This window comes from Prionailurus bengalensis, chromosome C1 (genome assembly GCF_016509475.1).
Source record: "Prionailurus bengalensis isolate Pbe53 chromosome C1, Fcat_Pben_1.1_paternal_pri, whole genome shotgun sequence".
Taxonomy (NCBI): Eukaryota; Metazoa; Chordata; class Mammalia; order Carnivora; family Felidae; genus Prionailurus; species Prionailurus bengalensis.
In genome coordinates, this window is record NC_057345.1 from 144,207,566 (window position 1) to 144,231,910 (window position 24,345).

Below are 24,345 nucleotides of genomic sequence, written 5' to 3' on the forward strand. Positions count from 1 at the left end.
TTCTGTCAGATAATCAATGAGTTTATTCTACTTTCTGTAAAATTCCCCCGTTCTTTCCTAAATTTTGTTAGTTACACTCTCTCTATATATTGCCAGACTATATAGCCACTACTTTACATACAGTCTCCTTTATAACCATCATTTAATTTTAGTTCTTAGTTATTTAAATATGTTTAATGCCCACCACTAGTCTTTATGTCAATGTTTGCACATTTTGACTTTTCTGAAGTTTGTTTTCTAAAACTTCCTCATGGAGGGCTCTTAGAAACAGTGTACCCTGAACTCTTGCTTATTCATAACAATATGTGGTCTTTATACTCAAAGGCCAACTTACTTCAATAGCTGCTTGGCTTGCAGCTTAATGAATTTCAATAATGCAAATACCTGTGCTATTAATTGCAAACCCTCCTTTAAAATTACTATCATGTGTTTATAGTAACTTTTCCTGCCTTATCTTTATACTTTAATGACCTAAATACACATTGCTATATTAGTTTTGAATTTTGAAAACTTTATAAAAATGAAACCATGTAGTGTATGTATTTTTTCTGACTTAAAAACAAAGCCTACTTTTTAAAGTAGACTCCATGCCCAACGGGGACTGAACTCATGACCCTGAGATCAAGAGTTGAATGTTCTATCAACTGAGCCAGCCAGGTTTCTCTTTTAAACTTCTTAGTTTTGATATTCATCCACATCATTGTGTATGGCTATAATTGATTCCTTTTCATTGCTGTAGAGTATTCTACAGACTACATATGCAATAATTTATCCATTATCTTGTTGATTAATATTTGGATGTTTCAACCATTCCTGCATTTCTCAAGGTGAAATTAGCTGGAGTAGATTTCCAGAATCATAGAGTATGTATGATTCTTCTACTTGATAAAGATTTTTCCAGAATTTTTGTAGCAATTTACAAGCATTTATATTTTTCCCAGTAGTCTTTGAGATAGGCTCTTAGAGATGGAAGAAAACATCTTTTTTTTAACTCTTTCATTTATAAAAATGAGTTTCTGTTAGTTCTCAAATGATGAATTTGAAATTCCATTGCTGATCATTCACCAAGCTGGTCGTGGATTCCTGGTCTTTTTTTTTTTTTTGTCTTGTTTATTTGCTTTAGTGTTCTGTGACATTTTGACAATAAAAGAATAGATTGAAAGATGACCAAAAGAGGTAAAAATTCTCAAGTCTTATACTTTGGGCCATGTAGCAGCTTGAGCTACATATAGCTCAAATGTGTTCTAGTGACATTATCAAATGTATAATATTGATAAACCTGAGTTAAGAAAAATGTTGATTTGGTATTGTACACTGTTTATAAAAACAGAACAATACAGAATACATTTTAGAAAGTTTGATTAAAATGTTATAATAATCAAGATAATTATGTTTAAAAGAGAAATGTTAATAGCTGAATATCTTCATGTAGAGTAGTGGTGGTCTTTGCTTATTTTATACATTGTCTAAATTATAAGTTCTTGTAGAGTAGGCATAATATCCATTATTTTTCTTTTTCCTCTTACCATTTTTATAGTATATTATGCAGGGGACACAATTTTGAAAAAATCAAACATTCAATACTTTCCCACATAGTATGCAGCCAGTCCAGAGTCAAATTGTGTAAGTGACTTCAGTTGTAGTTGAGTGTCATGCTATTTCTGAGGAGAGTAGAAAGTAGTACAGAAGACATCTCGGTAATTATGACTAGAAGTTGAGAAAACTCGATTTTGTCACCTAATGGCTACTTTTGTATGAAATGAGAGACTGAGGGAAGAAGAGTTTCCAGGTTGTAATTCTTCTCTGACTGTCATTTAGTACAAGCTCTAGAAGAAGTACATGTACTTTCTCATTTCATAATGTAAACAATAAGTAGAAAATTGTTGAGAAATTCTCTAAAAGGATCAGGTGAGTTCTTAAAGTTATGTCCTTACAGCCCAGGGATGCTTGAAATCAAAGTTTGATGAACCTGAAAAGAAGGGGAGCTTTATCTAAAAAACAAAACCAAAACAACAACAACAGAAAAAAAACCCAAAAACAAATTCTCCAGGCTATACAAAATATGGCAGAAGCTGGCATATGGATTTCCTAGCTAATGAGCATATGCCATGAATTGCTCTGGCTCTTGTCCACAGGAGCTACAATGAATGACAACTAGGAAAGCATTCCCTTCTTATCAAACCAGGAACAATAGCAGATGTAATTACAACATTCTGTCAGCTGTCTGTGAAAATGAATTTCTACTTACTGCTGTGCAGAGAAGCCTTTGTGTCAATTTGGGGACTTTTAAACAATTGTACTTGGGGAAAATTGTTCTGGAAGAAACAAGGAATTATTCTCTTTAAATGTGACCTATGGGGTTTATGACTCTTGTAGGATTATTGGTTACATTATTTCATGCTCCAGTGAAAATGAGTATTTTCTTTGCTTGCCTTCCTTTTATTTGACCTTAAATATTTATATAAGTATATTCATTAATAAAAACTGAAGAAAAGTATACACATCCCAACTGGTTGGTAGTAATATCTAAGGTCTCTGTATATTTACATATATCTATGTTGTATGCTTATAACATAACATATAAGTTATGTAAAGTATATAACACAAATGTCTGTATATGTGTACATATGTGTACATATTATTTCTGCCAACAACTTATTAAGACATATAAAGAAGCATTTTGATTACCCATGAGAATAACAATGGGTTTTTGGAGAAAAATAAAACCCTGATTTTTAGCATCTGCCTATTTCCCTGGGGTAAATACTGTAACCATGACTTAATTTAAGCTGTCAAGGCTCTTTGCTACTGAACATGGAGTAGAAAAAAGGTGCTGGCTCCAGGACACCTTGTATGGCTTCTTAAGATAAGGAAACTGAGGGGCACATGGATGGCTCAATTGGTTAAGTATCTAACTCTTGATTTAAGCTCAGGTCATGATCTCACCATTGGGCATTGCGCTGACACTGCAAGATCCAGCCCCATGTTGGGCTCTGTGCTGACAGTGTGGAGCCTGCTTGGGATTCTCTCTCTCTCTCTCTCTCTCTCTCTCTCTTTCCCTCCCTCTCAAAAATAAATAAACTTTAAAAAGGGGAAAAGAAAACTGAAACATAACAAAGTGATGTGATTTGTTTACAAAAAATAGAACTCCTATGAAGAAACACACATGAATCCAGGTTATTTTATTTCTCCAAATACCTTTTTCCATTAATTTGTGTGATTCCCTTATATAACAAATATCTAGAGTGAAAGATAACATATCTTTTTGACATTAACTCCCTCATATATACCTATTCTTTTAGTATAAATATGTATCATGTAATATTGCAAACAAAATGCAATAATCCGGACATACATTTTTCATCATTTATCTGATACTTTTATCTAGGTGTTTTGCATTTTATTTAGCAACCCTAGCTACATCATATATAAACCGTGTTTAAAATGATGAAGGCCATTGCATGCCCAGGGAGAAGAACGAACAAATGCACAGAAGGACAGTTGAATATGGTGTGCTTATGAAACTCCAAGGAAATTCACTTGGCAGAAGAGAACTATTTGTAAAAGCTCTTTAGAGAACAGCAACGGTGTTGTTTTTACTGCAGGACTCAGTCTAGTGCCTGGCTACCATAGAGTGGCTGATCAATAAGTATTGTTCATTGTTTAAATGCACAGCTGCTGTGTAGCAGAAAGCTGTGAGGCTGGGGCTGTAGAGTGAGGCCAGACTGGGGAGACCTTTGAGACCTGAGAAGTATGGGTGTGGAGGAGGCAGAGCTGCGGATCAGGTTTGTGTGGGATTGATCTGAATCTCAACCAATTTACCTAGTTCAAATAAGACCCTTGAAAGCATTCACACCTTCACACCCAGAAAATGCCAAGTTTTTCTATTACTTCTGTGGTCATCTGTTGTCATAGAAGCAGGGGGGAAAATTAAGTTTTTATAATAATGAAAGAACCCAAAGTTGTAAGAACATTTTCACTTAGGATTGTAGGATCGTTTCACAGCTTTCCTTCCAAAAGGGGCTAATGAACAATATGGGTAAGCTTTGTCCTGTCTTAGGTTTAGGATATGCTTCAAAGACTGGAGATGCATTCCAAGGAAGAGGAACAGGATGTGCACATACCAGTTCGGACGCCAGCCCTTTGTCCTGCAGATTGTCCTCAGGCCCTGCCCAAGCACTCATGCATAGGGTGAGGAGAGAAAGCTTGACTGTAGTTTTGCAAGTGTCCAGTGGAGTGTCGGATGCCAGTGATGGGCAGAGGCTTCAGATTGGCAGTGCCTGGTGACCATACCCTTGGGGCCCATGGTGCCCTCAGCAGTCAATATGGCAGTCCTGGGTGTCACCAACAGAGGCCATTCCCAGTTTAGCGGTGGCAGTATAATAATGGGTTTGGGTTTCAGCAGTTACAGGAAGCAATGCTGCAGTGAGCAGGAGCTGAAGAGGAAGAAGGAAAATTCAGTTACTAGGCAGCAGCTAAAGGGACTGGTTCATGAAGCACAGAGGAGACATGTCCTGAGAATCACATCAGGAAGAATTTGAGATAAGCTTGTGCTCTTGCCACGAAGGCACTGTGAGAAGCGGAGAAATTGATTTGTATCATTCTGACCCTGTCCTTTATCTGTCCTGCCCAACCCTGACGGACTGCCAAGTGCTAGGCACTATGGGTGGCAGCGGTGTTTAACAGGTATTACTTATTGAATATATTCTAAATTCTATGCATCCAGATAAATCAGCATCATCCACACTGTGGTCTACAATATAGTTGTTACGCATGGCAGTGCTAGTCACTTGGTGCCTCTGAAAACAAGTAACTGTGTAAGTAAATGTGAAGATTCATGGGTTGAACAAAGTATGGTTTCCTCAGTAGTAACACTTCCTAGAACCTTCAAATGCTAAAACATTTATTGTAAATATCCAAGAAGCAGATGTAGAATTGGTACTTCCCTAACTTGACTGCAACGATTCCCCCCCCCCCCCCGCCCATGGTGCATCTTTTAAGACTAGTGTTTTTCTGAAAATGTTCTTTCTAATCATGGTGATACGTGGATTACCTTGGAAAAATCACTCCAGAGACATAATTGCTTTATTTCTCGTTTGTGTGAATTTTGTTGAATTATTTTAGTGGGCAGAGAGCAGCATTATTTAATTGCATGGTCACACATTCTCAAGTCTCCCTAGTTTCTACTAGGCTATTGTCTTGTCAGTGAAAAGAATGTCAGTGGACTTGCCCATTGGAAAACACACTGTGTTTGCAAACATTGGATCTGAGATTACTCTTTTTATGGGCTCGGCAGAAGTAGAAAGGAACCTTCAAGGTTGACCATGTCCAGGGAATGTTAGAGTGTTCACAGGTTGTTTATCATCTGTCATGGTTTTATTGCTAGAGAAGGGATTTTTTTTTGGGGGGGTGCATGTTTGAGAAACTATTCCCTTCACCTTCTATTACCTCAAATGTAATGTAGTGCATTCTGGTTTTTTTAGTCTGAAAGAGTTTGGGTTCAGCAATGAAGAGGATTTGTGAAATTTAACAACTGATTACGTTTCACATAATTCTTCAAAACTGACCTACTTGCCATTTGTCATTATCTTTTAACATAATAAAAAAATGAAGAAGGCTCACAAAAATATATTTTCACTTACAACTATAAATATCTTGTCCTATTTTCTGCATGTGTGTGTATGTGTGTATACACATATACATACATATACATATCTCCATCAAGTTGGAGATAAAGTTTACCTTAACCCTACCCTCAATCTCCTTCTCTCTTTCCAATCTCAGAGGTAATCATTATCAGGAACTTAATACTCTTCCATTTTACACTTTTCCGTAGATATGTCCATAATATCTATTCATTTACATAAACATATATATGCACACATAAATGCTTATATATCCATATATATACATTGATAGCATCATACTTTCTGTATTTTTGGTTTTTACTAATCTATATAGATATATACTAGATTTGGTTCATTTTTCTTACTGGCTGTGTAACATTCTGTCTTGTGTATTTATGCATCACTTTTGGACATGGGCTTTGTAGTCTTTTTTGATTATAAGTATAGCTCAAAAATTTTTTGTGTGTGCACTTCTGTGAGAGTTTCTGGACATCACACCTTCAGGACCATTGTCACTGAGGTATAGGATAGGGGTATATTTACATTTCTCTTAGATACTGCTGATTACATCCCAAGGTAGCTATAACAATTCTCATTCTTTTTTGCAAAGTGTGCATATCATTTCCCTAAATTCTTGCCAATGGCTTATTAGATTAAAACATTTTGCAAGCATGATAGAAAAATATCACTGTTATTTTAATCTGTGTTTCCCTGATAACAAGAGAGAATTAGCGTATTTTCATATCTGTATTTTGAGTTACTGTTTTGGAAATGTTTTTTCTATTCTGCACATTTTATCATCATGATTTGTCTTTTTCTCATTGATTAGTTGAAGTTCTTCATATATTTAGGATATTCTTGCTTTGCATAATACATGGCAAAAAACTTCCATCTCTATTTTAACTTTATAACTAAAATAAAAAATGTTTACTTAAAACTCAGTGTTTTGATGGGTCTTATTTATAATTAATTATATTATAAATATATTTTCCAATATTTTAGAGGCTTCTGTCTTACATTCATATAGTTAACGTATTAGGGCCTAATTTTTGTTTATGTTGTGAAATAGTAAATCAGATTTTCTTTAGGATAGTCATGTTTTTTGAAAAAATTTTTTTTTGATATTTGTTAATTTTTGAGAGAGAGAGACAGAAACAGAGCATGAGCAGGGGAGGAGCAGAGAGCAAGGGAGACACAGAATCGGAAGCAGTTCCAGGCTCTGAGCTTTCAGCACAGAGCCCTATGTGGGGCTCAAACTCGTGAACTGTGAGATCATGACCTGAGCTGAAGTCAGATGCTTAACTGACTGGGCCACCTGGGCAACCCAGGAGAGTCACTTTTGTTAACATAATTTATTATAAACTCTGTATTTTTCTCACTGATTCATACATACATTATGTACCCTGTTCTTTATTTATGGGTCAGTTTCTGGGCTTTCTCTTCTATTCCATTGATTTATTTGACAATTACGGTATCAACACCATACCATTTTAATTACTATAGGCAAGAACCTTCTTTTCTTTATTAAAATTTGTTTTAGCTATTTTGTTTTACTTAATATATGAAGTTCAGAACTAGTTTAAGTTCCATGAAAATGTTATCATGATTTTATTTGGAGTTGCATTCAATTTTAGGTCAGTTTTGGGAGAAGGCCTTTTATTACACTTATGTTATGACTTAAAAAGAGTTTCATCATTTTATCCAAAATGGTCTCATACATTTTTGGTTAGGATTTTTCATATACTAAAACTGCTACTGTGAATTAGTTCTTTTTTCTTTTTCTTTTTCCAAAGCAGCTTTTACTGGCCTTAAAAAAAAAAAAAAAGATTAATTTTGGATGTTGATCCTGTTTTGAGAAATGTTACTAAACTACCTGGGTTTTCATATTTTTTTTTCTTTTTGGGTTTCTTTGGAGAATGAACCCAAATAATGACAATACTTAAAGTCTTTCTGTGACAGAGAACAGTTTTTTCCCTCCAATATCCTTTTTCCTCTTGAAGACTGCCTTTACCTGGGCATAGGTTATACAGGATAAAGCCTAAATTCCCCTGGTGTTCCTATAGTTAGGTGTGGCCTTATGATTGAGTTTTCATTATGGTGGTGTAACCAAAAGGAGTGTATACAACTTCAGGGCAGTGTATTTGAAGGGACGTGTATAATCTCCCACCACTCCTTTCCTTGTATGAAATGCAGACATGATGGCTGGTGCTAGAGCATTCATCTTGGGCCAGGAAGTGCAAACTGCATGTTGAAGATGGCAAATCCACAAGAGAAAGTAGGTTGTGAATCCCTATTACTTGTCAAGTCTATTATCTGTCCAGGTCCCTAAAGTTTATTTATAGGAGGGGAGAAAAAAATAAAAAACCAAACTACTTTCTTGGCCCTTCGGGTTTTCTGTTTGAAACAGAACCTATTATTTTCAATCCTTATATCCCTTCCCCCTTGTCTTGCTTCTGGTTTTGGCTAGGCCCTTTAGCACAGTGTTTCAGCTGTGAGACCAGTCTTTTCCTGACTTTAATGGGAATATATCTAAAGTACCACCATTTGTAAGATGTTTGTTATATGGCTTTAGCAGAGAATCTTTATTAAGTTTAGGAAATGCCATTCTTTTCCTAGTTTCCTAATTATATAACAGGGGTTAAATTTTTCAAATGCTTTTTTCTTGTTTAGCATCTGTTGAAATAAACCATATGCTTTTTTCTCCTTTCATCCATTACTGTAGTAAAGTATGTTGATAAATATCCTAATGTGAAAATATCCTGTCATTCTCATGATAAATTCCCTGTGGTAATGATGCATTTTTATTTTAAAAATTACTTTTGATTCCAATTTTATAACATTTTTTAAAGATGTTGTAGAATTCATTTCCCATTTTTTCTTCTGTTTTCTTCTAGTTATCTTATCAAGATTATACCTGATTTATAACGTAAGCTGTATAATTTTTCTTCAGGAAGAGTTTATATATGATAGAGATTATCTACTACTTAGAAGTTTAAACTGTAAAGGTGTTCTGTTCAGTTTAAAAGTAGACTTTTGAATATTCTATCAATGTCCTCAATAGTTATTGGTCTACTTAGATAACCATTTCATCTTGGATCAGTTCTATGTCTTCAGATTACAGTTGGATATAGATTACATCTAACTTCAGAAAAAAATCATTCATTCCTTCTTGACTTCAGATTGACTTTAATTTTTATTGTGTCTTATTTTTTTTAAATCAGAACTATCTTTAACTATTTTAGTGGTTATATCTTAAGTTCAGTTATTGAATAATTGTTACCCATTGGGAAAGGGCCATTTGCTATGTTGGGGTTCTCCAATTTTCAGTTTAAAAATTAAATGTTGACATTTCCTTGGAGGAAAATATTATCACCATTAGAAAAAGAACATAATGAAAATTTGCCTGTGGTAGGCTGTGATTTGTTATGCATTTTAGGCATATTATTTAAATTAGTGTTTTTAAATATTAATAGTATTTAATACTTAAAGTTCATATTAAGTGTTGAGATGGCATATAATACCCTCTCAATCTGGTTTGTTCTTAGAACTGTTGCCCAAAATGGCTAATTTATCTTCTAGTTAAGTCTTCAAGTTAACTTAAGTCTAACTTCGTGTTTATCAGTTGTCATGCCATGTCACATGGTACACCATAAACCCTTCACAAGCATGCCAACAGATGCTAATCAATATGAACACGTAGTGGCACTTGGGTAGCTCCATCAGCTGAGCGTCTGACTTTGGCTCAGGTCATGATCTCATGGTCCGTGAGTTCAAGCCCTACGTTGGGCTCTGTGCTGACAGCTAGCGCCTGGACACTGCTTCGGATTCTATGCCTTCCTCTCTCTCTGCCCTTTCAATGGTTGAGCTCTGTCTCTCCCTCTCTCAAAAAGAAACATTAAAATACGAAAATGTATTTTTGCCAATACTGTCATGGCAATGTCTATCAGAGGGATCCTAGTACTAACTTAGTCATGTGATGAGGTATGTTGCTGGCTAACACCTGTTATATCAACAGGTAAGAGGCATAGCCTGTTGGCAGGAGGGACGGCATGCTTACCGAAACACAGTTCAGGGTGGAAAGTGCTAAGTGGCTTTCTAGCTGGTGCCTGGCCTCCATATTTGTTCCTCATTCCTCATTGTCACTTTTCAAAGACCAGTTAGACTGACTTTTTTTTTTTAATGTTGAGAGAGAAGGAGAGAGAGAGAGAGAGAGAGAGAGAGAGAGAGAGTACAAGTGGGGGAGGGGCAGAGAGAGAGGGAGACACAGAATCTGAAGCAGGCTCCAGGCTCTGTGAGACAGAGCCCAAAGCGGGGCTCAAACTCACAAACTGAGAGATCCTGACCTGAGCCGAAGTCAGACGCTTAACCGACTGAGCCACCCAGAGGCCCCTAGACCGACCTTTTAAAGGCCTAAATTACATCATGTTATTTTCCTCTTTAAAATCCTTCAGGGACTTTGCTCTGCACCCAGAAGAAATGAAACTCCTCACATGGCTTAAAAGACTGCAATACTTGCCATTGAGTACCTCACGGACCCGAAACTTCCTATACTACATTTTGTTCACTGTTGTAGCTAAACTGGTCGTCTCTGTGTTCTTGAGGTAAGTTAAGCTCTTCATCTTCTTGGGCTTAGTTCCTGCTGTTCCTCCCACACAGAACACTCTTCAGAACTACTTATGGTAGACACTTTGCCTGTCTACCCTATATAGGCCCCAGTACTCTCTCTCATTATTGTATGTGTGATGGAAAGACCGTAACGGATAGTTTGAGGAGGTAGATATTTCTTAGAGGTGACAGGGAATTTTGAGGAGAGAGTACAAATTGTTATCAGATGTAGGTTTGGCTTTTCAGGGACCCTGAGTTCCCGTTTGGATGTGCAGAGTGAATGAAGTTACCTTCGTAAATAGATGAAGAGGTCTACTACGGATCCTTGATGATTTTCTTCTCAATACTTATCAGTGGTATTTGAATAATCTTTTCTTGGTTTGTGTTATTTATTATTTATCATTCCACACTAAAATATAAGTTCCTTGAGGGCAGGTGTGTAGTGCCTTGTTCATTGCTGTCGCCCATATACCCAGACTGTGTCTGAAAGGTGCTCAGTAGGTATTTGCCATCTGCTGATGGACTGAACAACCTGGTCTCCACTGCCTGCTGGTTCACTTACTCTTTGAGAAAACATTTTGGATTTCCAATCCAAATATAAGTTCTCCCTTCCTTCAGACCTTATGCTTACTCTCTAACGACCTCACATTTTTCTCTCTATTCTCACAATTTCTGTGAATTTCCTATCCTCTGTACTAAAGAATAAGCTTCTGAAGAGCAAGGATAATGTACTTCTTTTTATATCCTCTACAACCTTTAGCACAATGCCTTGTACAACTTTACTATTAGCGCATCAATGTGAGTTGAAGCAGTACTAATTTTGTATTAATTTAGGCTTTTACATTTTGAACTGTGAATTTGAATTAACATGACTCTTCTGTTAAATGCAAGTAACAGTTTTTCCCTTTAAAAATTTAAATGTTTCTGATCTGGCCTCATTCCTCATGTTGTCTTTGCCCAGACCTGCTCCACTTAAACACTACAAACTAGCAGCTCCCAATAGTCTAAGCTGCATATGTATTTTATTTGGCTCTCACGATGTTTTTAACATTTTGAATTAGTTGTTACTATTGAAAAGTGAGATTTCATCAAAATTTTATACCTGTGATTCTGGTGAAAATTAGAACAATCTGGCAGCCCTGTGTTTATACACCCTCATGACAACAAATGATGGAAACATGCACGTGCCCTGGTTCACCATGGTCTCCTCTGGTCTTGCTTCAGTTGTTTGTAGTACGTGCTTAGACTCTTTACATATTGGAGTTTGAGACTTAGATTTATACGGTATCTACAGTGTCTACGTAATTTGAGCTAGTGATGATCCAATAGTAACTACCTAAAACTACCTGTAATCCAACCCAGCCATGTTTGACTTTAGTCAAAGTCTGATATGTTTCCATATTTAACTATGTATAGATAGAAATATGTAAGGCTTTGAAAGAAAGAGAACGATATAATTTTCTCATAGGAGCTTCTTTTTGGTTAGGAGCAGTACGAAGGGATGAAACTCATATAGAAGTTAGAATGCTTGGGTACTCTTACCACTTTTTCAGATGTATTTTCTGATCGTTTTACCATTTGGGGCCATACTTCTCCTCTACAAAGTAGGAATGATGTGTGCTGATACCTAACATTCCTTCTAGCTCTTACTATCCTACAATTAAAATTTTTTTTAATGTTTTCTTGATGTATTAATTTCAGTTACTAATCTTGGCATATATAGAACTGACAAGTCTCTGTTGACCTGGCATTTGTTCATAGGGCAGTGTCTTTTCTGTGTTATGAACACCTGTTTGATGCGTTCAGGGGCCCCCATGGATATTCAGAAGTGCTAATTAAAGTGAATACTATTATTCAAATAACTTCCCCAAAGACTACATTTCACAGAGTTGAGCTGTGTGGTTACATTTCCCTTGACATATACTTAGATTTCTAAATGAAAGAGGAAAGTTCATGGCAACATATATTTTGGCTTAAAAAAAATGGTGATGAATTATGCATCATTTTCTCCCTGTGTAGTTGGCATATCTTTAGGACATGGATCATTTGGCCTGTGCTCAAGGGGATTCTGGCCTTTCACTGAACTTAACCTGTCTAAACTCCTCCTTGAAGCATTTGGTCCAGCACACTCTCTCTCAATATGAATCTGTGTCTGACATGATTGAGTAGTGTGCTTCATGCCATGACTCTCTCTGCAGAAGCAGAGAGAAGCTAAGTGCCAGCACAGTGAACATAAGACTTCTTTGCATCTTAGGCAAGTGTTTCCTTAACAAGGAATAAAAATGAGACCCTCCAGGCTAAGCACGAAAAGGAATCTAAGACACCTTAACACTTACTTATTAATGAATGAGGTGGTTAGGTGTTGTTTTCTAGCCAGTGTCAGTGTGATGTGTACCCAAATATCAGACACCAAGAGATGTAGGCCTGAGTATACAGTATTATGAGAGGATAAATGATTTCTTGATGACCTGCAAATGAATGCTAGAAGGAATATTTGTTTCCACTGATTGAGGCATGGGAATTAGTGCTCACCTCCTACTTATAGGAAACTCTTTTTGTTAAAAGCTCTGGGACTTGTTTTCTCTGAGAGAGATATTTGTAGCTATAATTAAGAAATCTGTTTAAATTGTGCTGATAATTATCCTAATTGGTATGAAAATCTGATTGAATACTTAGAGAAGTAAATTGCCCCAGCTGAGTTTTCTAGGCAACACAGTTTTTGAAAAGAGAGGCTGAAGTAGGTAAATAGGTTTCAAAAATAAAGACCCTGCTAACTTTAAGTAGGTCACATTTAGAAGTCCTCTTTGTGTGTCTGTGTATCTTAATTTGGACAACTCGGTGGCCTTGCAATATTTATATCCAAGACTAAAATAAGGTCCAAAATAAAGTGCAGCTGAATTGCTTGAGATGCCCTAAGACAAAAGTTCTTACTGTCAAGATGCAGACACTAAAAGCTCTCAGAGGGCTGAGACAATGACCCAAGTGAGTGAGGGGTTATAGGGACTCCAGTGTGGGTCTGTCCCGATCTGCATGAGGTAGGTAGTTTTCCAAATGTGTCAAAATGTGTTCCTTAAAATGTATATTCCCAGTGATTAGCCTATCTGGGAGAAAGACTGAGATTCTATTTTTAAAACCTGTTTGTGTGGTGACTCTTATTAATTCACTTCAAATTCAAGGTCATCATTGCACAATTTGACCAAACAATGCTGATTTCAAGGAGCACAACAGACAGCAAACTAAAGGAAAAGACATCTGAACCAAGAGTAAAGTAGACTATTTCCCCAAAGAGGAACAGAAGAGTAAAAACGGATGACCTCAAATCATTTTATATTTGTCTTTGGAAGATGTCCTGACCATGTTTTGGCAGCCAATTTACCATCATAACTTAATTTTGCTTAGGATAATAAATAGGTTTTCATTTCCAAAATACACACCCAAGAATGTGTGTGGGTGGAGAGAACTAGCTCCCCACATTGTAGGGGAATGACAAAGGAAAGCCATTTTGGGATTTAAAGTTTGCCAGGGAAAATCCACAAAGTGAGCAATCCAAATATAGATAAGTAAGTGGTAACTGTTAATAGGTTAAACACTCTCTACAACACATACCATTACTAAAAGGAAGCATACTGTCTCACAGGTGGCTCATAAGTAGGTTTTGGTACTTTTGTAGTAAATAGAATACAATAAATCCATAAGGAACAAGTAGTTTTTCATGTGGTGGTTACTTTGTAACAAACCCTGAATTACATGCTTTGTGCATTGCAGTTGGAGAGGGAGTGTAGTGCTGTGAACATGGTGGCCAATTTGTGTTTTTTTTATGACAATTACTTTTCTTTTTTTTTTAAGTTTTCTTAATGTTTATTTATATTTTGAGAGAGAGAGAGATCGAGATTGAGAGAAAATGAGCAGGGAAGGGGCAGAGAGAGAGAGACACACAGAATCTGAAGCAGGCTTTAGGCTCTGAGCTGTCAGCACAGAGCCCAACGTGGGGCTCTATTCCATGAACTTCCGAGAGATCATGACCTAAGCCAAAGTCAGATATTTAACTGACTGAGCCACTGAGGTGCCCCATGACAATTAGTTTTCTAACTTTCATGTGTCTTCTCATCTCAAAGATTACAATCACTTAAACTATGCCCATTTAAAAGCAAAATAAAACATTTAAAAACTTAAGAAGATAATGAAGGTATTTGTTCCATTTTTCTTTCAATCACTTTTCAAAAAATTTTATTTGTTATTTTTTAAAATTTACATCCAAATTAGTTAGCATATAGTGCAACAGTGATTTCAGGAGTAGATTCCTTAGGGTCCCTTACCCATTTAGCCCATCCCCCCTCCCACAACCCCTCCAGTAACCCTCAGTTTGTTCTCCATATTTATGAGTCTCTTCTGTTTTGTCCCCCTCCCTGTTTTTGTATTATTTTTGTTTCCCTTCCCTTATGTTCATCTGTTTTGTCTCTTAAAGTCCTCATATGAGTGAAGTCATATGATTTTTGTCTTTCTCTGACTGACTAATTTCACTTAGCATAATACCCTCCAGTTCCATCCACGTAGTTGCAAATGGCAAGATTTCATTCTTTTTGATTGCCAAATAATATTCCATTGTATATATATCTATCACCTCTTCTTCTTTTTTTTTCTTAATTTTTTTTTAACATTTATTTATTTTTGAGACAGAGAGAGACAGAGCATGAACAGGGGAGGGTCAGAGAGAGGGAGACACAGAATCTGAAACAGGCTCCAGGCTCTGAGCTGTCAGCACAGAGCCCGACGCGGGGCTTGAACTCACGGACCGTGAGATCAGGACCTGAGCCGAGGTCGGCCACTTAACTGACTGAGCCACTCAGGCGCCCCATCTATCACCTCTTCTTTGTCCATTCATCCATCAATGGACATTTGGGCTCTTCCCATACTTTGGCTATTGTTGATAGTGCTGCTATAAACATGGGGGTGCATATGTTCCTTCAAAACAGCACATCTGTATCCTGTGGATAAATGCCTAGTAGTGCAATTGCTGGGTCATAGGGTAGTTCTATTTTTAGCTTTTTGAGGAACCTCCATACTGTTTTCCAGAGTGGCTGCACCAGCTTGCATTGCCACCAACAATGCAAAAGAGATCCTTTTTCTCCGCACCCTAGCCAACATTTGTTGTTGCCTGAGTTGTTAATGTTAGCCATTCTGACAGGTGTGAGGTGATATCTCATTGTGGTTTTGATTTGTATTTCCCTGATGATGAGTGATGTTGAGCATTTTTTCATGTGTCAGTTGGCCATCTGCATGTCTTCTTTGGAGAAGTGTCTATTTATATGTTTTGCCCATTTCTTCACTGGATTATTTGTTTTTTGGGTGTTGAGTTTGATAAGTTCTTTATAGATTTTGGATACTAACCCTTTATCTGATATGTCATTTGCAAATATCTTCTCCCATTCTGTTGCTTGCCTTTTAGTTTTGCTAATCTCTTTTTATTACAGTATTGTAATACATGTTCACACATACTACCTCATGTTAATGACCTTAGCCCAATTCTGGGAGTGGACAGGGATGATCCCACCCCCTTGAAGATACTTTATCCTATTCTATTCTATTCATTTATTTTTATTTAAATCCAAATTAGTTAACATATAGTGTAATAATTATTTCACGAGTACACTTTAGTGATTCGTCACTTACATATAATACCCAATGCTCATTCCAACAAGTGCCCTCCTTAATGCCCATCACCAATTTAGCCCATCCCCCCACCCCTCCCCCAACCCTCTATTTGTTCTCCATATTTCAGAGTCTCTTATGGTTTGCCTCCTTCTCTGTTTTTATCTTATGTTGCCTTCCATTCCCCTATGTTCATCTATTGTGTTTCTTAAATTCCATATATGAGTGAAATCATATGATATTTGTCTTTCTCTGACTGACTTATTTTGCTTAGCATAATACATTCTAGTTCAATCCATGTTGTTGCAAATGGCAAAATTTCATTCTTTTTGATCGTTGAGTAATATTCCATTTGTGTGTTTGTATATCACATCTTCTTTAACCATTCTACAGTCAATGGACATTTGGGCTCTTTCCATAATTTGGCTATTGTTGATAGTGCTGCTATAAGCATTGGGATGCATGTGCCTCTTTGAATCAGCATGTTTGTATCCTTTGGATAAATACCTAGTAGTGCAATTGCTGGATCATAGGGTAGTTCTATTTTTAATTTTTTTTTTTTTTTGAGAAAACTCCATACTGTTTTCCAGGGTGGCTGCACCAGTTTGCATTCCCACCAGAAGTGCAAAAGTGTTCCCTTTTCTCCACATCCTCACCAACATCTGTTGTTTCCTGAGTTGCTAATTTTAGTCATTCTGACGTCACTTGAAGATATACTTAAAGGATGAGGAATGTGAGCCTCAGAGATTAATTCCCAAAGGTAAAAAGCAGCCTTAAAATCCAACATCTTTGAACTCAGAAACCAGTGCTGTCTGTAGTGCTTTCCCTCTATCGCATCTCTGGCTGCTCTGGGCTGCAAATATGATTTGTAGCCATGTGCCCATATAAAGACATTACATTGAATAAACTGGTATATATGGGATCAATTATAAATTAATATACAGAGATATTAAAGGTGCATCTGGAGCCTCAATTGAAGCAAGTGTAGGTTAGGCTCTGATAAGGATAAAATAACATGATTATAGCCTTGGGGTTTTCATGTCCAAGAGATAATAGAGATTTCTAGATGAACTTGCTGTAGGACTGCTTCTTGATAGATCTCTTTTCTGTCTCTTTCCCCTACATTTCATGGGATTTTGATAATTTGTATACATCACAGATGGGGAGAATCAATTCTAAAGGTGAGAAAACAAACTCAGGAAGGAGATGTCTACATGGATAATACAATAGTTAAATGAATCCTTGAAAGCAGGTCCTCTGACTCTCTGCTCAGTGTTTTGGGAGGAACTTTTAAGATGACATTTGGTCATAATCCTCCTCACCATTGACAAGCATTTCATGGGCTCCAAGCATTTGCTGGGCACAGTGGAAGCAAATCACCCTCAAATCTGGTACTGTTCTAAAGGAATATGTACACACTGTTTTGGAAAACAGAACAGACCATTTCAGAAGGATAGTTCTCTTGATTCTGTTAACATTCGGGAAACAAGACTTTTCTATCCGTTCTTGTAGAAAGACAGTCCAGTGTTTATGAGTAGGAAACAACCCAATGTCTCCTTCTGCAACTGAGGTGGTGTAAACTTCAGAGTGCAAGTTGTACCGTGCCTGCATTATGATCTAAGTTGTCCCGTAGGAAGGTCTGTGAATCTCCACTTCTGCCAGTTTTGTTCATCTTCTGTGGACCCTTGTGTTCATTGTCCGCTCAGGACAATAATCTGACACTTTTAGTAAGCCTGAATCAATTTTAATTCTTTTAAAGTGTTAAAAATAAAGGCAAAGTGATGATGTGAGTTTGCAGAAAGCAGGGTGACTTGGGCTGTATTGGGTTTGAAAGTTAAACAGTTTTATTTATAGACTTGGGTTCTGCATGAAATATTAAACTATAAAAGCACAAGGTAAACAGATTTATTTTTAATGTGTATATATGGCATCCTAGACATCTTATCAAGCTTTAGAATAGGCTGAGCAATCCTGGGGTTTGGGGTTAAATGTACATCTGTTTTCTCTCTGTCCTGAGAAGACAACTCATAAAAATTCATTTTCAACAGATGGTTGTAAATGAAGACAGAGTTACCTTATTTGGATTAATACACATTCGTGAAGAAAATGTTACTTTCTGATGAAACTAAGTCATCCCATAAATCCTATCAATAAAATGAACTGGAATTTCTTTAAAATGTACCAAAAACACGAATAACAAGTAGTTGGAATGCAGCCCTTTCACCTACTATTCCTATCCCTTGGCCCCCGTTTCCCACATTTGATCATTGATAGCTTTGTAGCAGAGGCAAAATTTTGCTCTAAAAGACTTAAGTATAGATCTGTCTTCCTGAGGCTGGAAAAATGGAATCATATAATAGACACTTTCAGATACCTAATAAACACCATCCAAAGGTAAGTCTTAAATCCTTGGTAAAGGACTCTTTCTGGAAAAGCTCTTCTTGTAGTAGGATTTTAGGACAACTTAACTGTTTTTTTTCTTATTCTACTAATGGTATTTGACCTCTGTTCTTGCCGCAGGTTTAATAAATGCCGCAAGTCCACCCATGGGACTTGGGTGAGGAACTCTTGTTTCTAGCTCTGCCTCTTCCTTTCACCAGATGTGACTCCAGGCAGGACAACTCCCATCTGAGATCCCCAGTTTTCACTGCTTTCAGATGAGGGGTCCATGTAATCACTGCCATTACATCTTTGATGTTCTAGGATTATTTGTGGGATTGTAGTCAAGGAGGTGGGGCAAGATGCCTTGCTGTCATCAGCAATATTATGGCTTTCTTTCTACCTTTGAGTTATATTGAGGGAGAAGAGGTGAGACTATCACACGCACTGAATCTTGTCTAGGCTCAGTTGGAGTATTAGAAGAAAGCACACATTTTAGGGGTGCTTGGGTGGCTCAGTTGGTTAAGCGTCCGACTCTCAGTTTCAGCTCAGGTCATGATCTCAGTTTTGTGAGTTCAAGCCCCTAAGGTACTCTGTGCTCATGATGCGAAGCCTGATTGGGCCTCTCTCTCTCTCCCATTCTCTCTACCCCTCCCCCACTCACACTGTTTCTGTCTGTCTCAAAATAAGTAAATAAAGTTAAAAAAACAGGATTGTTTCATGGAGTACAAGAGAAGACCAAGCCTATTAAATCATTATGAACCCAAGTAACTTTGAGATTGGAATGACCCCATAAAAGTTTATAAAAGAACTACCCTAACATACCAGTCCTTGTCAACCTTCACCTCGTCTATTCTTCCTCCCTCCATAGTCACTGACAGCAAAGAGTAGTAGATAAATATGAATTTGCTTTGCAAAAAGCATAAACTATTGAGTTGCCATAACTCAATAGAGGTTCCCAAAATTGCATTTATCATTGTTACAAGTGTGCATATTGTTGGGGATTTAAAAAAATTCTTTATCAGATCATGATCCTATTTCTTATTAAATCCATTAAAGGATCTCAAACAATAAGAACTTAGTAATTCCTTTCAACATCTTTGACAACCAAAAACAAATCTGAAATACCGGAATGACAGTCAAAAACAAAATTTGTTTCCATTTTTTTTTTTTAATAGCACCTTTCATAATACTGAGAATGCTCTTGGCTAGAGATTCCATATAATCTTATTCTGGGTAAAGTCTATAGTTCAGTTTTGTCACTATTTTTACAGGTGAGAAGGGTTGTGTGTGACTAATTTAAGTCTAAATGATTTAAAAAATAGAGAAATTTACCCAGTGTGAGAGGAGCGGTTTGTAGAGAGCTAACAGGATGGGAAAATGTGATTTTAAAGCAACATCACTAGACATGGGAATAGTTGCCTACCCAGATTGCCAACATGAATAATTCTCAGCTTGATTTGGGTGTAGTTTAGGTAAACTTTCTCACAATTCATGTGGATCGCAGAGGAAAAAGAAAGTAATTTTAGTAGACTTTCCTAAGAACTTTTAAATCACAATAGATCACACCAATACTATCTTTTTCTCTGAAATTGGACCTGCGTCTCCTTCTTTCCCTTCTGACTATAAGGGTGGTTGCTAAAATAGTTATAAAGTTCTGATCAAACATAAATGCCCTGTGTTACATGTCTCTGGGAGTTGACTGTTACGTTGTGAGACATCTGATCCTTATGAATTGTGAGACGGTAGTAATTTACATAAAACATTTTTCTAATACCTGTTTAAAGGTTATATTGGGTAATGGGGATATGAATTTGCAACCTACCCCACCCCAAACCTAATGCCTGTCTGGCTTACAGCATTATTGAGGAATGACATTTCTTCCCTATTCCTAATGTGTCCTTTCATTTGGAGGGGCAGGGTATAACATTCCTAGCCTCTCTCTGCCTCTTTGCTGACCCATTCCCAGGGTAACTGAACAATGTCTGATTAGTGACTTTGGCTAAAGTAAACTGGGCATGCTTGGATCCACTCTTTTCTTTAATCCTCTTGGAAGCCAGCTGCCTATAGGGAATATGTGCTCTGCTCCTCACCAGTGAAGTTTCTACCCTTCATTAGCTGAATGTGGAGGGAGAGCCCTGTCTGTCCAGCAGTGCCGATGACTGGGTAGATTAGTCTAATTCTGGATTCATTATTAGAACTCTTCCACTGATCTAAGCCACATCTACCTATTCAGCTATTTTTGTAATAAGTGACATTTTTTGCTCTCAAGATCTTTTATTTCTTAATTCCATATTCAAGCGGGAAGGAATATCTTAATTAGCCCTTATCAAATACCAAAGATATGTACAAATTTTGACTACTGTTATTCTTCTGTTCCCAGGCTAATGTTTTGAGGGATGAGGAAAGCCCAGCATCCCCCTACTTCTTTGTCTTCTTACGCCTCCTAGGCTAATGTTTGCTTAGAGAATAAATCAGCACCAGCACTTAGAAAATGAAAAAGGGTATTGAACTAGGCTTATGTTTATGCTCTTAATTATAGACACATATTGATACCCTTACTTGAAGTGTTAATTTCCCTTCTTTAAAAAAAATTATTTTTGAGAGAGAGAATGAGAACGAGCAGGGGAGGGGCAGAGAGAGAGAGGGAGACAGAAGTTCCAAAGTGGGCTTTGCATTAGCAGCAGAGAGCCTGATGCGGGGCTCAAACTCACAAACTGTGAGATCATGACCTGAGCTGAAGTCAGATACTTAATTGACTGAGTCACCCAGGCACCCCTAATTTTCCTTCTTTTTTTTTAATTTTTATTTTTTTAATGTTTATTTCTGAGAGAGAGAGGGAGAGAGAGAGAGAGAGAGAGAGAGAGAGAGTGTGCACTAGTGGGGGAGGGGCAGAGAGAGAGAGAGACACACAGAATCTGAAGCAGGCTCCAGGTTCTGAGCTGTCAGCACAGAGCCCGATACAGGGCTCAAACTCAGAAACTGTGAGATAGTGACCTGAGCCAAGATCAGATGCTTAACCGACTGAGCCGTCCCCCTTGTTTCCCTTCTCAAAGACAAACATCCACTATCTGTTCAATAAAGTTGTATGTAGAATGGGAGTTTGTAAATGTGCTGTTCACTGCTAGGTGTTTTTGGCGGTGGTTTAGCTTTAATCTATGTAAGACAGCATGGGGGAAAATATATATAGAGAACAACTTGTCAAAATCAAAGAGCTTGTTCTTTCATATATGTTCCAATCAGATGATCTGCAATTAGAAAGAAGAGACAGAGGAGGACCTGGGTGGCTCAGTCGGTTAAGCGTCTGACTTCGGCTCAGGTCGTGATCTCACAGTTCGTGAGTTTGAGCCTCACATTGGGCTCTGGGCTGACAGCTCAGAGCCTGGAGCCTGCTTCGGATTCTGCGTCTCCCTCTCTCTCTGCCCCTCCCCTGCTCATGCTCTGTCTCTCTGTCTCTCAAAAAATAAATAAACATTAGAAAAATAAAACTAAAAGAAAAAAGAAAGAAGAGACAGGAATGAAAGATACTTCACTAAAATACAGGTTCAGTCAGTTCAAAATCCATTTAAGGAATGCCAGAGTAGAAAGGAAGAGAGATTTTTGAGAATCATGTTATATGTATATCCCCACTTTGATGAGTCCAATTATGAATTTCTAAAAATGTTCATTTATGTACTTTAAGAAGCTATTTGTTGAGGACTTTAGTGTCCCTTTTTGTTCTGGCAAGAATCATAGATGCTTGGTTCATATGATTTTGAGTTTGACACCTCACCTTTTTGTGAAAGAGTAAAGGACAGAGATTAAGAGTATCTTCTGCTCATCTGGGCAGGAAGACAGATCCTAACTCTTTGTACTCTGGAGGTGTTGACTTTGATGTTTCTGTTTCTTCATGCTGGATTCCACATTGCAAGCGTCAACAGTATTGCAAAACCTTAGCAAAAGAGCCTAAATGTTTTTTGTTTTTCCTGTAAGCAGTGGGTTGTTAAAATTTTATGGCTCAAATGCATCAAGTAATAACATTCCTTAATCTTGTACTGCAGGGTTCTGACAAATTTTACAGAAGCACATGTGAAATATTGATGTTGTTATAGGCAAAACTGAGTCCTATGAACTCAGAAGTATCTGCGATACTCTGGATGCTGATGGAATTTTGAAGATAGATGCTAATGCAATATTTAGCATTGTTCCTTGGGTAATCATGCTTCTTTTAAAAGACATGTACGTTGAGTGAAGCAAAATATATTGTACATATATCTAGTCTCATATACCATTCAAAGCAAATCACTCCTGCTCCCCAGATCTTAAAATGATCTAGATCATTGTTAGACATCTCATTTTATATTAGGAAAAAACTGAGAAATGTGACTTGCCTAAATTTGTTAGTGGCCAATCCAGGGTTATAAACTTACAATTCTGATTGAATCTTGTGTGCTTTTCATTATATCACATTAAATAGAAAGAAAAGGTATAGTTTTGGACATGGTTTTGGCCCAGGATAAGAGGTTCTTTCCAAAGCTTTCCTTTACTACTTTTCGTATTTATCTCAAGTCAAGACAGCAATGGGATGGCTATTTAGATTCACTATTTAGATAGTGAAATAGCACTTGCCTATTGACAAAAATTGAAGTAGACGGTTCTTGCCTTGCCACTTCTCTTAATTTTTCATCTATTCCTAACACTTAGCCCTAGTGAGTCATTTTGTGGACATGATTCCAGGGCTTAAGCATGAAAAATAATGGGCTAGATTCTCTGTATTGTTATCCTGGTTCTGCCACTGATGTGAGCAACAATCAAGAATAGGTTGCTTAACATCTTTCAACCTCAGCTTTTTCCTCTAATAAATGAAGATGACAATTGTAACATTGTCAAGATCAAATGAACTAACTCACAGGGCTATTTCAAGGGAGTAGGATTGGCCTAGATCATATCTGTATCAAAAAGAGATACCACAGGAATTCCAGGTTCATTGATTCTTCATTATGTGAGACTGTTTAGTTCACTGGCTCATACTTGCTAAATGCCAGTAGTGACCTCAGTAATTATTACAACTCAAAATGCTCCCATAATTACAAAATGGACATGTTTGAGAACCACCAAACTATATACTTTTTAGCTTATAGTTTGATCTATATTAAATAACTACTCATAAATATCTCTTCTTCTTCCCCCTCCTCTTCCTTATTCCTCTTCTTCTTCCCGGTAACTTACACAAGAAACTATTTGGAATCCTTTACATCTTCTCCAAGGAGAAACCCTTGCTATGGACTTGAGCAAGCTCTCTTGTGCTATGAGCTGTTTCTAAGGGGTAGGATTGATAAAGATCAGAACCAGTGGCCCATTTAAGCCTATTATCCAAATAGTTTGGTTTGTTTAATGATTAGATCTGATGATCTAGTTTCCTGATTCTAGGTTCATCCACTGGGGGGAATGAGATAACATAAGGATTCTATGATTGCTGGAGAGACCTTCTTGGGCAAATCTAGACTACATGCTTGTCTTATTTTCTTTTAATCCCATCTCTGCCCTGAGCCAGCCCAGAGCTTTATCTCAACCATTTAGTTTGAGGCTTTCTTTACTAGGCCGTCCCCCAGTCTACATTGCTTCTGTCTCTCTATTCCTGCATCAAACTGCCACATGAGCTAATTCTGTGGGCAGGACCTGAAGGTTACCTTGCCCCAATCTGAGCTTTTAGAGATGATGCATGTCCTGCCCCACCAAAAATGCTAAGATTTGCTAAAATTGGATTATGATTCTACATTTTTGTATGACCTTATGTTTTATTGGTCTGTTGTTCCTGGGGCTATGACTTCATAGCTTTTTTTTTTTCTCTCTCTCTCCCTGTGGAGGTTCTTTCCTATCCTTCTGAGCAGCCAGCCCCATGATTTTACTCCCCGCTAACCTTAACTCTTGGACTGGGACCTTCTTTTTTTTTTTAAATTTTTTTTTTCAACGTTTATTTATTTTTGGGACAGAGAGAGACAGAGCATGAACGGGGGAGGGGCAGAGAGAGAGAGGGAGACACAGAATCGGAAACAGACTCCAGGCTCTGAGCCATCAGCCCAGAGCCCGACGCGGGGCTCGAACT